This window comes from Rhipicephalus microplus, chromosome X, assembly GCF_043290135.1.
Source record: "Rhipicephalus microplus isolate Deutch F79 chromosome X, USDA_Rmic, whole genome shotgun sequence".
Taxonomy (NCBI): Eukaryota; Metazoa; Arthropoda; class Arachnida; order Ixodida; family Ixodidae; genus Rhipicephalus; species Rhipicephalus microplus.
In genome coordinates, this window is record NC_134710.1 from 341,274,666 (window position 1) to 341,289,600 (window position 14,935).

The 14,935-nt window shown below is 42.4% G+C and overlaps 1 long non-coding RNA gene across 1 annotated transcript; it reads left to right on the plus strand.

Annotated features, from left to right (window-relative positions):
• Positions 1–5,858: 5,858 nt before the first annotated feature.
• On the plus strand, positions 5,859–13,865 carry LOC119183128 (uncharacterized). Its single transcript, XR_012888000.1, has 4 exons — positions 5,859–6,186; positions 6,253–6,316; positions 8,393–8,486; positions 12,479–13,865. It is a non-coding gene; the product is annotated as an uncharacterized LOC119183128 (long non-coding RNA).
• Positions 13,866–14,935: the final 1,070 nt, after the last annotated feature.

A 14,935-nucleotide genomic window follows, 5' to 3' on the forward strand; every position in this document is an offset into this window, starting at 1 on the left:
AAAACTTGAGGAAGGAATGTGGCATTGCCCCCTTCTGAAAGAGGCATCGTCCCAATGCTTTTACAAAAAACGAAAGTACAATATTAAGGTAAGAAGATGAACAATAAACACAGAAACAACAACAAACAGTATACAGTCCTTAGGTTTGTTAGCTAGCGAGAAACGTATTGTGGAGCATGACATAGACGACTTCAAGTAGCGCACGCTGCATTTAGAAGTTCGTGATGCCGTCCAAAACAAACTCCTAGTCGAGTCGGCCGAGACGTCAAACTACCCTGTATGATTCGAAGTACCGTCGCTGAAGTTTTTCACAGGGTACACGTCGGCGTGTCGGCGTCCAGACCCAAACAAGACCACCACCCTAGTAGATCGTTGTTGCGCTTTCTGTGGGCAAGTAGAGGCATATTATAAGCAGCGTCGTGGATCGTCTGATGACCTTCTCTCTCCTTTTTTTTACAACGTCTCTTTTCTCTCATCATTTATCCCCCTTATCCCCTTCCCCAGTACAGGGTAGCCAGCCGGTCTGAGAACTGGCTAACCTCCCTGTCCTTCCTCATTTATTCCTCCTCCTCCTTTGTCAAAAATTGTAGCACCGGCTGTTGGTCGTCTGTTAGTTCTTGGTGTGGAGGCGGACGAGCTGTCTGGCTTCTTCGGCGCCCTGAAGGTAGACGGGGACGTTTGAGGTCTTCTTCATTGGAGACCTACAATTTCATACAATAATACCTAAAGGAGAAGCTGGCGGGCTTCTTCAGCGGCACCTGCACCCCCATGTGAATTATGGGAAGTACAGGCTTCGGTTCTGATTCGGATGGATCATGTTGGAATTCGTGACGCTTGTTAGCCGAGTGTAAAACAAAGTGATATGAAGGTATAGTTAATGAATACTTGCTTCGTTATTTTTTACGAAAATTAATTGCAAAAAGTTTTGTCATTATGTGGTAGAAGTGAAACCTGGACAAATTGTACCAGCAAGAGATGCATTACTGTGTCACTGCTTTCAAAATTTAGCAACAAAACGTAATGAATTGTTCTTTTCAAAATTTGAAAACAAACTTACTTGTTTCCTCCTCGAAAGTACGTATTATCTATTTATGAAAATACCACTACACTATCAAGTCAGAAACACTTAACGTTTGGTCTGCTATGGTGCCAGGGACGTCTGTCACAGTGGTCTGCCCCAACGCACCTCTCGTTTTGTTGGGAAGTCGAGTCAGAGGAGTCTGACGATGCATCTACTTAGCTTCGCCGTCGTTTTGCAGTTGATTTAAACGAGTTTTGGCAAAACACGCTAACAAAAAACATGAGCTCGATGTAATAGTTTGCACAGGCATGGGGCACTCCATCTATACACAGCGGTGAATGGACGACGCTTACATTAAACTGTCAAATAAGACTTCTATACCTCCAGCGTCGCTGTAAGTTGAGAGACCTAGCAGTATTCGGCTTCTTTGAACAACAAAAGCACTGCTTCAGTGCTTTGCACCCACCCCACTACTCTTCGCGAATCACGAAACTGAAACTGTAGGAAAAGATTCGTAGACAGTTCGCTAGCTAACGCGATCGAATCCGAAGCCTGTACTTTCTATAATTTCCATGAGGGTACACAATCGCAGTGCCAAATTCCTCTCTAGATATTATTGTATAAAACTATGATCGAAGACATTGGGTAGTGCGGCGTCGAGCGTCGTGCCCACGCTCTTTCCATACACCAACTTGTATGTCGTTTCTTGCACGGCTGTGTTGTACGTGAAAATCACGCACGGAAGGATGGCATCATATGTCTTGTGTTCGACACTGACGTACATGGCCAACATGTCATCGATGGTTTTATTAAGCCTTTAAGACGCTCCATGAGACCATTTGTCTGTGGGTGTAGGCGGTGGAGCGGTGGTGGCTTGTCTGGCTATGTCTCAACATTGCCTTAGTCAAATCAGCAGTAAAGGCCGTACCTCTGTCGGGGACGAGAACATCTGGGGCATCATGACGGAGAACAATGTTCTAAATGAAAAACTTGGCTACATCTGCGGCACTGCTTTTGGACAGGGCCTTTGTTTTAGCGCTACAGTATACAATATACGGACGACGGCTTTGCTATACTACGATGGCTTTGATATAGTCTCGCACAGGTCATCGGTTCGGAACGACTGAACCTTACTGTAGGTCGTCGTTCAAATGTGGCACTTGTACTGCTTCGTACGCATTTCCAGGGCCTTTTCAATCGTCGTGGCTTCCGATACTGATTCCGTGACCGTCCTGAATGGGTCGCATACAAGGCCGGCGAAAAGTTTCTGCTTGACTTCCCGCATCAGGAAGCAGAGCTTCTTCTCGGCATGACAAAAGAGAAGCGTCCTTTCATAGGTGTACATACCGACATTCTCGTTTGGGAGCATTGCATGGCTCTTAAGTATGGTTTCGACTATTACTCTTTTGACGACGCTTGTGAAGGTGTCAAGAAATGCAGCAGGGAAAAGGTTCTAGGCCACATGTGTGGCTTCTCGGTTCTCAAACCATGCATGTTCGAGCTGAATTTTGCAGGGAGAAATAAATATTCGCAACATCTCACTGTTGGTTCAGTAGTAAAGGGGGACTTGATCGAACCTTGCAAACCAGCTTTCAGGGTCTTCCAGTGGCGAACCGCGGAAAGTTCACGGCTCCTTTGGTTGCCGGAGCAGTATTGGTGCAGACGGCACAGCGGCTGTTATTGTCACCCTGTCCGACATTGAGATCCTGGTTAGCAGCGAGGTAGAGCTCCCTACTCTGGTGGGGGCGCTTGTTGCCGGCAGCTGGCTCGCTTCTCAGCTTTGGCATCGATGTTCCCTTGACGATGTGGGCTTTGCTCAAGGCTGAAGGTTGGCCTTTGGTACGTGGGCCGGGAAGCACCTCCACCAGATGTCACTGGGTCGTGACGCTGACAAAGGTAGAGACAATTTGTCCATATAAAACTGTTTATTTGGCTGAACTTGTGGTCGTTAAACGGAATGTCATATTACAGCGATTCACAGGAGCACCAATAGCGGCGAATAGAGTGTATGCCGTCGATTAACTGTTAAGCGGTGAAGCACGTTGGCATTTATACATGTGCCATTGAATATTCCAGCGTTATGGCTAGCGGCCACATAGGTTCCGGAATAATATGTAATGTTCGCGTAGTGCGTGTCAACATAACAAATGATCTCCTACAGTTCTGAACCATCTCAAACACTGCAAGCATGGTTTGCACTGAAATTTACCTAAAGTATAATAGGGCGATGATAAAACTTGAGGAAAGAAAGTGGTGATATGCTTCAGTATGCATTTCGGTTTGAATGAAGCCGCCGAAATGAAAATGAATTTTGAGAGTCTAATGTGCAGCTAATGCACACCTAATGAGTCACTAGATTGACATTACACCTGCAAAGCCTAATGTCTTTCAGAATCAGGTGTGCAATAGAGACTCAGATGACAACATGCACCAGGATTTCTGATGATCAAAGTACGCAGACTTTCCAGTGCGTGTCCTAATGTCAAAACACATCACATTGAAAAAAACTTTTGTTAATCTTTTAGAGCCAACAAAAACTCAATTTCTTACTACTAAATGTAATAATCGCGGGAATTCTAGATCCCAAAACCACTAAATGATAATGAAGAACGCCGTAGCGGAGTGCTTCAGAAATTTCGATGATCTGTGATTTCTTAACGTGCATCTAAGTTTACTTCAATTACTTGCTGATCTCGACATTCACGTACATGTTGTCTTTCGGAAATCTAAAACACTAAACAGTTTGTATTCCCATAGATTTTCGATCATGTTTCAGTAAATATGACATTGACATGAAGATGATGTGTAAGTCAGCCACACAATAATAATAATAATAATAATAATAATAATAATAATAATAATAATAATAATAATAATAATAATAATAATAATAATAATAATAATATTCCAGGGTCTCTTATGCATTCACGTAAGACAACTCGAAGGTGACAGCCATCTCTTTCTTTTTTCCAATAAGACGATGTGTTCATTTTGCCGCCCTTCAAAAACTTTCTGCAACTAATGTTGTTATGCATTGCCACCCCGGTTAAAGACGCCGTTTTGCGTAGCCAATCAGCCAGCCAGCCAGCCAGCCAGCCAGCCAGGATTGGGTGCGATGTAATATGACTATCATGCGACGCTATAATGACACGTCATCTCGTGGTTATTATTTTTTGCATGCATCTATTGTTGCCTACATTGCAGGATGCGAGACGCTGCCAACGGTCAAACTTTACATTTAATGATGCATCAAAGTTGTGATTTCATTACTAATCAATCATTTATTATTTACTTACTCGTGTAGTGTGCCCAGAAACAATTATGAGGTTGTACAGGCGCATCTAAAACAAGAACAACAACTTCTATTATTATTATTATTATTATTATTATTATTATTATTATTATTATTAATGATTGGATATTCGTGCCAGAAGCGCGATGGGGAGGCAAACTTTGCTGGGGCATTCAGGGGTGCTTTTCACCACCTTGCGCGCATAAATTTTGAATATGTGTTTAAAACTAACAAGCATAGCGTCGATCACTAACGCTGAAGCGGTACCCGAAACAGTTGCATAGACGTGCCAATTTGCCCTTTGCATGGAGGGGTTACATTACCCGATCAGTGGACACCGATGATTGATTGATTTGTGGGGTTTAACGTCCCAAAACCACGTTATGATTATGAGAGACCCCGTAGTGGAGGGCTCCGTTAATTTCGACCACCTGGGGCTCTTTAACCAAATCTGAGCACACGGGCCTACAACATTTCCGCCTACATCGAAAATGCAGCCGCCGCAGCCGGGATTCAATCCCGCGACCTGTGGTTTAGCAGCCAAGTGCCTGAGGCACTAGACCACCGCGGCGGGGCTCAGTGGACACCGAGGGCAACACAGGAGATAAACTCCTCGTATCGTTGTAGTGATCATTTGAAAGCGTATTTAAATATCAGTCACACTTTTACAACAAAAATACGGCTGGGAGCGGCAGCTGCCAAATGTGTGCCCCTCTGCCCCCTCCCCGCCACCAGTAGGTGGTGGAGAGCGAAGGCGTGACGGAGAGGGAGAGAGAAGTTTTATGAGCATTCATGCCTCCACCCCGCCACTGTTTTGCTGTCACAACGCTAGCTGTCACGCAGAGACAGCGGCGTACGTAAAAAAACAAAAAACAAGGGAGGGTAAGGGAAAGCATCCTCGTCGATCTCGGGGAGGGGGGCGGGCGCAGGAAAACAGTCATTTTGCTCTATGTATGCCACGCCGAAAAAAAAATCGCCTGAGAGGCGCGGGGAGGGGGGAGGGGGGAGGGGAGAAAGAGGTAACTGACTCGGTGTGACAGCCCCTGGCTACGCCACTGCGTCGAGACGTAAAGGAACAGGCACCCAGTCAGATACCTTTCTTCTCTGTAGAGCAGGAATGCATGCCACTCATTCTTTTCTGCACACAAAGAAAGCCTCAGCTGCAAAAGCATTGCCTCTGAGATTTGTACTTATTGGCCTTGTGTTACAGAGACTCAGAGATGACCAACGCTTTTGACATGAGTTGGGAAACTTTGTTTGTTATCCAAAACAAAATACTTACAACTGCACAACTACATATATTGCAAACTAATATATAAGAAAGCTTCATTTGGCTTGCAAAGTTATGAATACACTTGATTGTTATTGTAAATTAATTGTACAGTGATACGTTAGTGCTGCTACCTGCACACTTATTTTTGTTAAGCCAGTAAACCAGAAGCTGCAACAGGCCTCGTTGTACTGCAGGCTCACCACCAGCTTTACGCAAGAACATGTGCTGCAAGTCCGCGGTTGCATAATTGCCGTGTTGATAGATACTGCGTGCATTGTAAGCATATCCTCCTTTAAAATTCGTCTACGGGATAGTTTCCGCTTGTCGGGAAGTTCTGCTGCTTTGATCGAGTGGCGGACGATGACTCACCATACGTGTCTGCTCCAAGCAGCCACATCGGACGCGCGCCTTGTGTTCGCTCTGAAAAGTGATTTCTTCCTCCATTTATCGATTACTCGTGTTGTTCGCGTGATTCAGTGTTGAGTGTACTTCCGAGGACAATCCACGACCCCTTCTGTGACAACAAGTGACTGATGTTATGCGAGAGCGTGAGCTTTTTGATAGGTAACTGAAGAGTGCTCAGCCAATGTCAAAACTTTGGTAAGTTGAAGAAAGTCGCTGAACTACGTAGCTGGGTTACTTCATTGTGTGACAAATGGTGTGCAGGAAGCGGTGGCCCGGGCGGCTTGTTGGCACAGCGAGGATGACAAACCAGAGTCCTGATAGGCAGGTATGTTTTGAGGTGGCTAATACCCGTGCTACACGGGCAGAAAAAATGGCATTTACCCCCGAATGCCTTCAGATTTATTGCCATTCGCGCGGTGCCACACGGGCGAACGAAATGGCATTCATCCGAATGCCATTCGAATGCCATTCGTCACCAACTGCCTTCGCCAGAACTCAGTTGACTGAGAAATGCCTACTCTCGACGACACAGCTCGCGAAGTGCGATTTACCTGAAAGTATATAAAACAAATCGTATTGAGCTAAAAATGAAATTTCCCGTCTTTTATTTGCACTAAAGTCTTAAAAAGATGCTTTGAACGTTATACGAAGAAAATCAAGTATTGATAATGAAACGCTTGTCAATTTTAGTGTCTATTTACGCTGTGGATCTGACTAGTGTTGGCTTAGGTTGCTACGGTCGGCTGCAACGTTGTAAAACAAAGCAAGAAACTAAAACTTAGGACAGCGTAATACGCTTATTTCTACATTTGATGATTATCTGATGTGTATGAAGCTTGTAAATGCTTCTTAATTTTTTTTTATTGCTATTCACTCAATGCTCACTTGGAAGGTGCTGTGATCGACATCATCAAGTCAAATGTCATTCGCTTTGGACGTGTAGCAGCGCCGGCGAAACGAATGTCATTCGGAAACTGAAGGCCTTCGCCACCAAATGTCATTTTCTAGGCCCGTGTGGCACGGGTATTATTTTATATCACCGTAAAAACAGTCGCTGTGTGCGTTGATTGCATGTTTTAAAGATTCGCGTTGCGCTACGTAATCTATCCTTTGGTCATGCAAGTCTCTTGTCTTGATGTTATTCCTGGGCTGTTTACTGCACGAGATTATCCTTTGATCCCTTGTTGCCCTGTAAGAGTGTCTGCTTTTAAACATACTGGTGTTGCGAGAGCAGTTCACGTTCACCCAACGTGATAGTTTGTGCGTTTTTACGCGCAAAACAATCACGCGACTGAGCACGTAGATAGAAAAACGCACAGCCCTGTCAAGCACATTTCGTGGCTGCGCTCCGAATCCTTGTGCCAAAAATTCATGTAATTTCTCTGTGGTTAGAATTTCAACATAGCCGCCTCATAAATATTTTAAGAGAGCTAACTTGAAGAATACGTATTTTAGCAATATACACTATGTGCTGAAACTAAGAGTACACTCCTATCACTGTATTGAAGATATGTCGATATCGAGTGTTAGTAGAAGAAATATGAATTCAATTGAGTTAATTAAGCTAATACATGACACCCATTGTTGCAATATTTGTGGGAACTTTTCTTAGCTATATAAATCTTTGTTTTCTCCTTGAAGCATACCAGGTGCTCCATCACAAATAACTTACACTGTGCTCATAAACTATAATTGTTGCTTGATTGTGTGGTGCTTCAAGTTGTGGTTTCGTGCTTTCTTTTTTACATCAGTGTTGTACTGATATTGCCTACTTGCTTGTGTGACGAGGATGTAAACCTATGTGTAGCGTTCAAGGATTTAGTATTTATTTTGTTTTGTGAGGTAGTAAATAAAAAGCAAAAAGATCTTATTCATATGTTTCCAGATGTTGACAGAAAGTTTCAGAATATTAATATTTTTGTGAAGGGCTTATGTAACAAAAAAACTCCTAGAGATAGCTTGTGTGAACAAATGTCAAACTACATAGGAATTTGATTCAGAGTACCAACAGTTCGTTTCCTGAATAGCTTACATTTATGATGTAATACAATATGGATGGCCCCCTCTTACACACGCCATGTGCACATAAACCATGCACTCTTTGCAAATATTGTTTTCATCATTTAGATCACCCATACACATGTGCATGCTCTGCGTAGTGTTATTACGTAGTTTTGTGGATGCGAAACATTCAGTGGCACTCTGTCAATTGTCAGCAAGAAGGGGCTAGTCCAATATTGCCTATTCTGGTTGTGCCATGATCCCTTTATTCAAGGATTTACCCTTTAATGTATCAGTATACACTTTTCTAAGACATGTTTCGTACTCGCTATCTGTGTGTGATATAACCTTTGTTGTGTGTGAAAGTAATCTTTTGTGGTATCTTTTATATATGTATCAGCAATGGCAGCTGTTCATGGTCCTGGTACAGAGGACGGGCTACAGTCCACGATTGGAGCGGTCTTCCTGCAAGCCCTGACAAGCCTTAATAAGTGGTAGGCATTTCTTTTTGTTACCAAAGAGTGATAGTTCGGACACATAGCACCTATTGAGGTATAGCATACACTGTCTTTTAGCTTAGCTGTGGGAAGCCTATGTCCTGCACTTCAGTGCAGTATTCCTTGGACATGGAACATGCATCATTTGGTTTGTAATCCTTGAACATGGAATGTTGTCGGAGCCAACGTTGCGACACTTGGAGGCGTTTTGACAATGGGAACAGCTGTTTCTTGTCACTGCTGTCTTGAGCAAGGCAAGAGTTCTTGTTAAAGGGTTGCACAAGGGAAAACATTCAGCATTGTTTGTTAAACATTAGGTAATGTTTAGCTCAATATAACACAAGAATGAGACCGGTGCTTTTTAAACAAAATGGGTTATTGCAACGGAAGCACAAAAATTCACGGCGTGAGGCTCACCCTGTATTTTTAGTGCTTCAGTTGCAATTAACCATTTTATATAAAGTTAGGGCACATGCTGCGTCCTCTCTCATGGTCTTTGTGGTACATTGTGCTAAATATCACACAAGTTAGAAAGTTCGCTGCAGCGACATTCCCTCTTATAGGATTTGTTGTTCTTTTCAAGTTTCCTCCATCAACATCTATTGTGTTTGGACTGCCATGAAACTGTGTGCAATGAAATCTTACTTATTGGACACCGAGGACACAGATATGCATTTCGCTTATTGTCGTGAGGATTGCTTTTTTCCTAAATGTTTTTTAGTGGAAATGAGAGATTTCTTTAAGATCTTTTTTTTACAAGTAGAAGTGTCATTAATTTTTTGTGTTTTTTAAAGGGACAGCAAACAACACTGAAGCGTAAAAATTTAATGAATTTAAATAAGCACACTTTTGCTATGTGCACATTCTGCCCCAAGAATTTGGTGAATTTGTGTTTAAGGAAGTTACAGGGGTTGTTGTTTCAGCTCGTTTTTCAATTTTCACGTGTATGAGCAGATTTGTGGTATTTTTATAAGTTGTAGTGCAATCTTGTTTTAAGTAACATCATGCAACATGCAAGTACCTATTCCTTTCTAACAAAGCCTTCTCAGATAATCGTTATGCCTAAGAGTTTGATCATCTGAATTAGGGACAGCTTTTCTTGGGAGGCAGCACATACTCATGTTTCATCACATTGTTAGGAACATGTTCCCACTACAATCTATGAAAATACCATGAATGTGTTTATGTAACACAGCTCACAAGACATTGAGGCCTATCATACAGAGAAGTGTAATCTGTGTGATAGTGCCTTGAATAGTCTTGTTGGACTGCAAAGTAGAATTGCTGAATGAATTCATGCTTTTTTGGAAGTACAGTACTCACGGATTGAAACAGGACATTCCGAGTGTGTCGCCAGTGGTACACGTGCCGTCGCTTGTGAGTGCGCATAGAACCAATGTGTTGCGTTTTCGTGTAGGGCTATAGGGGGAAGACCTATGGAGCAGGATTACTCCTTTCGATTGCCAAATTGTCGGCCTGTAGTTCACCACGTGTACACTGCCAGGGCAGCGCTGCAAAGCTCACGCACATTCGCATGTCGACCAAATTGGCTCGCCGCTGTGCACCACTTTTATAGCCACACCAGCAGACGACCCTCTCATTCTGTGTGCTTGGGCAATGCAGTACGCATGCCGTGCAAGTAAGATGCAGGATTAAGTTAGTAGACAGCGCCTTGCGTGCATTTGTAGACATGATAAACATCTGCACAAAAGCATGAAAAGTTTACTTCGTGGTTTCTCTCTCGACAAAAAAGAAAATGGCTAGCAAGCTTTCCTTCATGCAACATGGAAATAATATCATATATTAGTGTCGTTAGGGCAAACTATGGCCTATTGTTGAATAAAAATGCGAGAATCTCGCTCGTTCTTCCGTGGCCGACACCTCTACAAATGCTTGCCACGCAGAATAGCCGTACTATTCATTCCTCGAGGCGAGACAACAAAGTACTAAGTCATTGTTTTGATGCTGCATGGAAACAGGGCCATGGCTGGTGCTTTTCTTTTTCGTCGTGACAAAAAGCTTGAAAAACTTTTTATGCTTTTGTGCAGTTATTTATCATGTCAACGAGCCCATTTCAGGCGCGACATCTTAGCGTTATCTAATTTCTTACTTGCACAGCCTACGTGCCCCATCGTCAAAGGGCGCCGATCTAGAGCGTCGTCCGCTTGTGTCATAATATAAATTGTCCGCACCGTCCCCATCGATTTGGGCTGCATGCATGCAAAAATGCGCGAGCCTTGCAGTGCCACACTGGCAGTGTGCACTTTGTGAACTAAATGCCAACTCTAGCGACCGGAATGAGTAAGCCTGCTCCGTAGCTGTTTTCGCCCTCACTCTATACAACAGTGCAACATCGTGGTTCCACTAGCACCCATGAGCGGCGGCACATGCATTGGCGGCCGCGCGCTACGAATGTCCTGTTTCAATCCGTGAGTACTGTACATATATGTTGACCATACTGGACATGTTGGTACATACTTGGGAGAAAACAGGAGTGCAAGCAAATACATTGACTGCTGCATTCATTATTCTTTTTGTGTCGACGTCTTAGCTCATGATGCTTTTCACTCCTGAGTGTAAATTTTATTTCCTCGCTGAGCTCGTACATAGACTCTAAATTGTATCATCTCTGTGACGTGTGGGTTCAGGCGATATTTTTGTCATCTGCATGGTCTAAAATTATTATGAGTTCAAGACTGTGATGTGCTCTTTCTTTAAATACTTGATTAACGCAAGTGTTCAGTCGGGTTGGCAATTTATCACATAGAAACTTTTCTAAGGTACGGCAAAATATCAACAGAGAAAAGGGAGACAACACAAAGTTGTGCTAGTTCCTGTTGCCACCCTTTTGATTGTGCATGTTTTTTCGGCTGTTGAAATTTTTCTTTAAGAAGAGTTTCTATCCTTGTTCTATCAAGACGTTCAGCAAGTGCTAGCACACCCCAGTGTGAATTCTTGTGCTTGTTAATGACAAGCGGTCAATTTCATAACTTGCAATACTGGCTAGTGAACATGGGCAATTGGGCACTCTAAGCATGGAGCTAGATAAAAATATTTCCTTTTTTATAATACTTTTGTCACCTCTTCAAGGTACATGAATAATGTATTTTCATCTATTGAATAATATGAAAAAGTAATCAAGGGTACAAAAATGTTTTGCTTGCTTCCTCCAATCTGTTGTTTGTAGAAAGATGTGTAGAAACGACCTGTAACATGTTACAACATGCATATCTGTGTAATATACTGTAGGTTACAAAAAGCACAAGTTTTTAAATTGTTTGCACTTGAGTTGTGTAGCGGTGTTACCTAGACGTAGCTCTACATTTCATGTGCCTGTTTGTTGCTCAATTTCACCTTGCACATAGGCGTGCGCATAGGAGTGGGGGGCAGCTCCCCTCTCTCCCAACTTGTTACCTAAGACGGGGGCTTCAAAATTGGAAGCTTACTTAACTAAGTTAGGGGGAGTGCCTTGGTGAACCTCCCCGCCACACAAGTGTAGCGAAACCCTGCACACGCCTATGACTTTGCACCTCTGAGCATGAGCCCTCAATAGTTCTCAGTTAAAGAAGAGAGATTTTAACGTGGAAGTTTTGTGTAAAACAAAGTTGTGGAATAGACCCACTGTTGCATGCCGTAGTCATACATTGGGTGCCATTGGAATCGTGAAAGGAGGTTATTCTGCAATATTGCCTTATAGAAGCTGACTCAGCTGATTCCTCTGTTCGTGATAGCTGGCTTTTCTCCAATTACTGATCAATCGGCGGCCCTTTGAACTGATGTATATTGGTTAGTTTTTTTGTTTTTTTCAACGCAGCATAAAGTCAAGGCTATGTGGTTCGACATTGAATCCAGATGACTCATTTAATATAAGTGATAAATATATATCACTATTTAGAAAAGGCACAACTCATCAATTGTAACGTCTATTCATGTGCTGCGCTAAAATGTATGCTTCAGTGCCTTCTAAGTTTTCATGTTCTCTCTTGCAGGTTTTCAATACAGCAGCGGTGCCACCACGACGGTGCTACAAGAGACCCTATCATAAGTGCAAAGTAGAAAATTATATACAAATGCAGTTCTTCCTGAAAATGTCTTATTCGGTGTTTCTTTGTTTGTTTGTAATTATGAAACTGCACTTTCACAAGAATTGTACACAAGAACGAACTAGCTCCATTTATTGTCCTATCGAAACTGAATTGCTTGACAATGTAATGCGTGTTTCCAAATGCAGGCATTATATACTTGCAGCATTATTTATCGGCCTCGAAATATTCTGACATGTAAAAAACAATGATCTGTTCGTTGGTGGAAATGGTCTGATGGTATTTCCTTTACAGTCCTGTAATGTGTGCACACTTTCAACTTAATAATGAAGCGATTTATTGTTCTGCTTTTCAGCAAATGTTCTGTTGATGGCATAGGGCCTTAGGCTACAATGCGACGTTTGATGTCAACCTAATGCATATGCTCGATAGCACTTCACTAGACAACGGCCATCAGAAACTCTGATGTCGGGACTCTATAGACTAACGCTAGCCAATGGTCATCAGAAACTCTCATGTCGAGCCTCTATAGACTTACGCTAGACTATAGTCATCAGAAACTGTAATGTCATAACTCTATAGACTAACGGTGGCCAATTACTACTAGACTCACATTAGGTACGAATTAGGAAAACACATTAGACTGACATTAGACAGTTTAAAGATTGGGATGTCAAATGACATTAGCCTGTTTATAAAAGTACATTAAATTTTTTCATAAGGGGTAGCATCATCCTCCAATTCCTCCCAGCTGGGTATGTCTTTGTTTACTGACTAAATTGTTTGTGTCTTAACAACTATTACAAAATTTAGCACTAAAATTGGCATACATTTAGTAAATAACTATTTCAAAGAGCTCGGAGTATTTTGTGCAATTTGCCTGTGCAATAACAAAGTTATCTCAAAGCCTGGATCTGCTATCCGTCCCCGCTTAAAACCACGACGGTGAATGTCAGCCTTTGAGAGACTGAACCGTCAAGGTACGTGCCACAAAATGCATCAACACTGAAGTGGCTTACTGATGCATGCTGTAAAAGAGAGGCACCGAATTGAAACTGGCATCGCTTGTATGGGTTGTGAAGACTTGCAGGTATGTTTCCTCATTGTAGCAAACAACCCGTTTTCAAAAACCAAAGACAACTGAGCGCAATAAACAAAAGTGCAGCGTGGACTAATTGTTCATGCACTCGATCTGTCAGAGAAAAAGCTGCAGAAGCGAATATTCAATGAAGTTAAGAATCTGAGTACCCCCAACTGCTGCTTAAATCACAGTGCAAATCTCTGTGTGGGCTAAATAAAATTTACTGGAATGGTTTACATGCATATTTTTCTTATACGGCTCTGTAGAACGCAAATTACCAGGTATTCTGCGGCAGATGTCAGAATAACATTTCCCAATAGTGTGTTTAGCAGTGCGCATAATTATAGAAACACCGTACCGTCGGGACAGCACATAACTATTTTAATATTATTAATAATAATGGTTGATCTATCAATACACAGTTGATGGACGGGGTTATAATAAAAGCAACTATTCGCTTGACTAAGTTCTCGCCCCCCTATTTGCATAGGGCAGTGGCAGTGGCGGCACCACAGCCTACAACATTTTGTACAATAAGTACATAACATAAACGAAATTAGAAATAATGAAACTTTCAAGCTCACTGCAGACGGTTGCCCTGACAGAAACAAAAACACGCACATATGCACTGTGCAATAAACATATATAGAAATGTAAATCAATTGTCGCAATTCTTAAACCACAAATACACAAAACACATATTTTTGTGCAGCGTTATTGACTGCATTTTCATCATTTGAGTTTTTTGTTTATTGTGCAGAAGTCCAAATGTCCAGTATTAGTCATTGTAATTATTTTGTCTTGTTAGCCTTAACATAGAGCTACTCATACCACTAAAATCTTTTCCCATCCTTATATATTTGGTATTTTTGTATTTGGTATAGTAATTTGGTATTTTTGTCACTGCTGAAACCTACTAACAATCAGCGGCAGCAGGAAGAATACCAAAAGCCTGCACGGCAGCCTTGAACGTGATTTTGTTTGGGGGCGTAAAATTGCTCAACAAGTTGGCCTGTGTAGAAGAAAAGCACTGCGCAGAGTACAAGCAACGTGGTAGAGTGTCGGCAACGTGACAGAGTTCTAAACAACACTTTAACCGAATCGAGGACACGTCAAAGAACCCCTGGTGGCCTAAATTTCCCAAGCCCTCCACTACGGCGTCTCTCATAATCATATGGTGGTTTCAGAACGTTAAAACACATATTAATCAATCAACTGAATCGAATGTTTGGCGAGTGTTTTCGCTACACAATATTAATCGTCATCTACTTCGAGTACTTTCCTCGCGCTATCACTACGGTTCCGGTGCTTCGTGGTCGCGA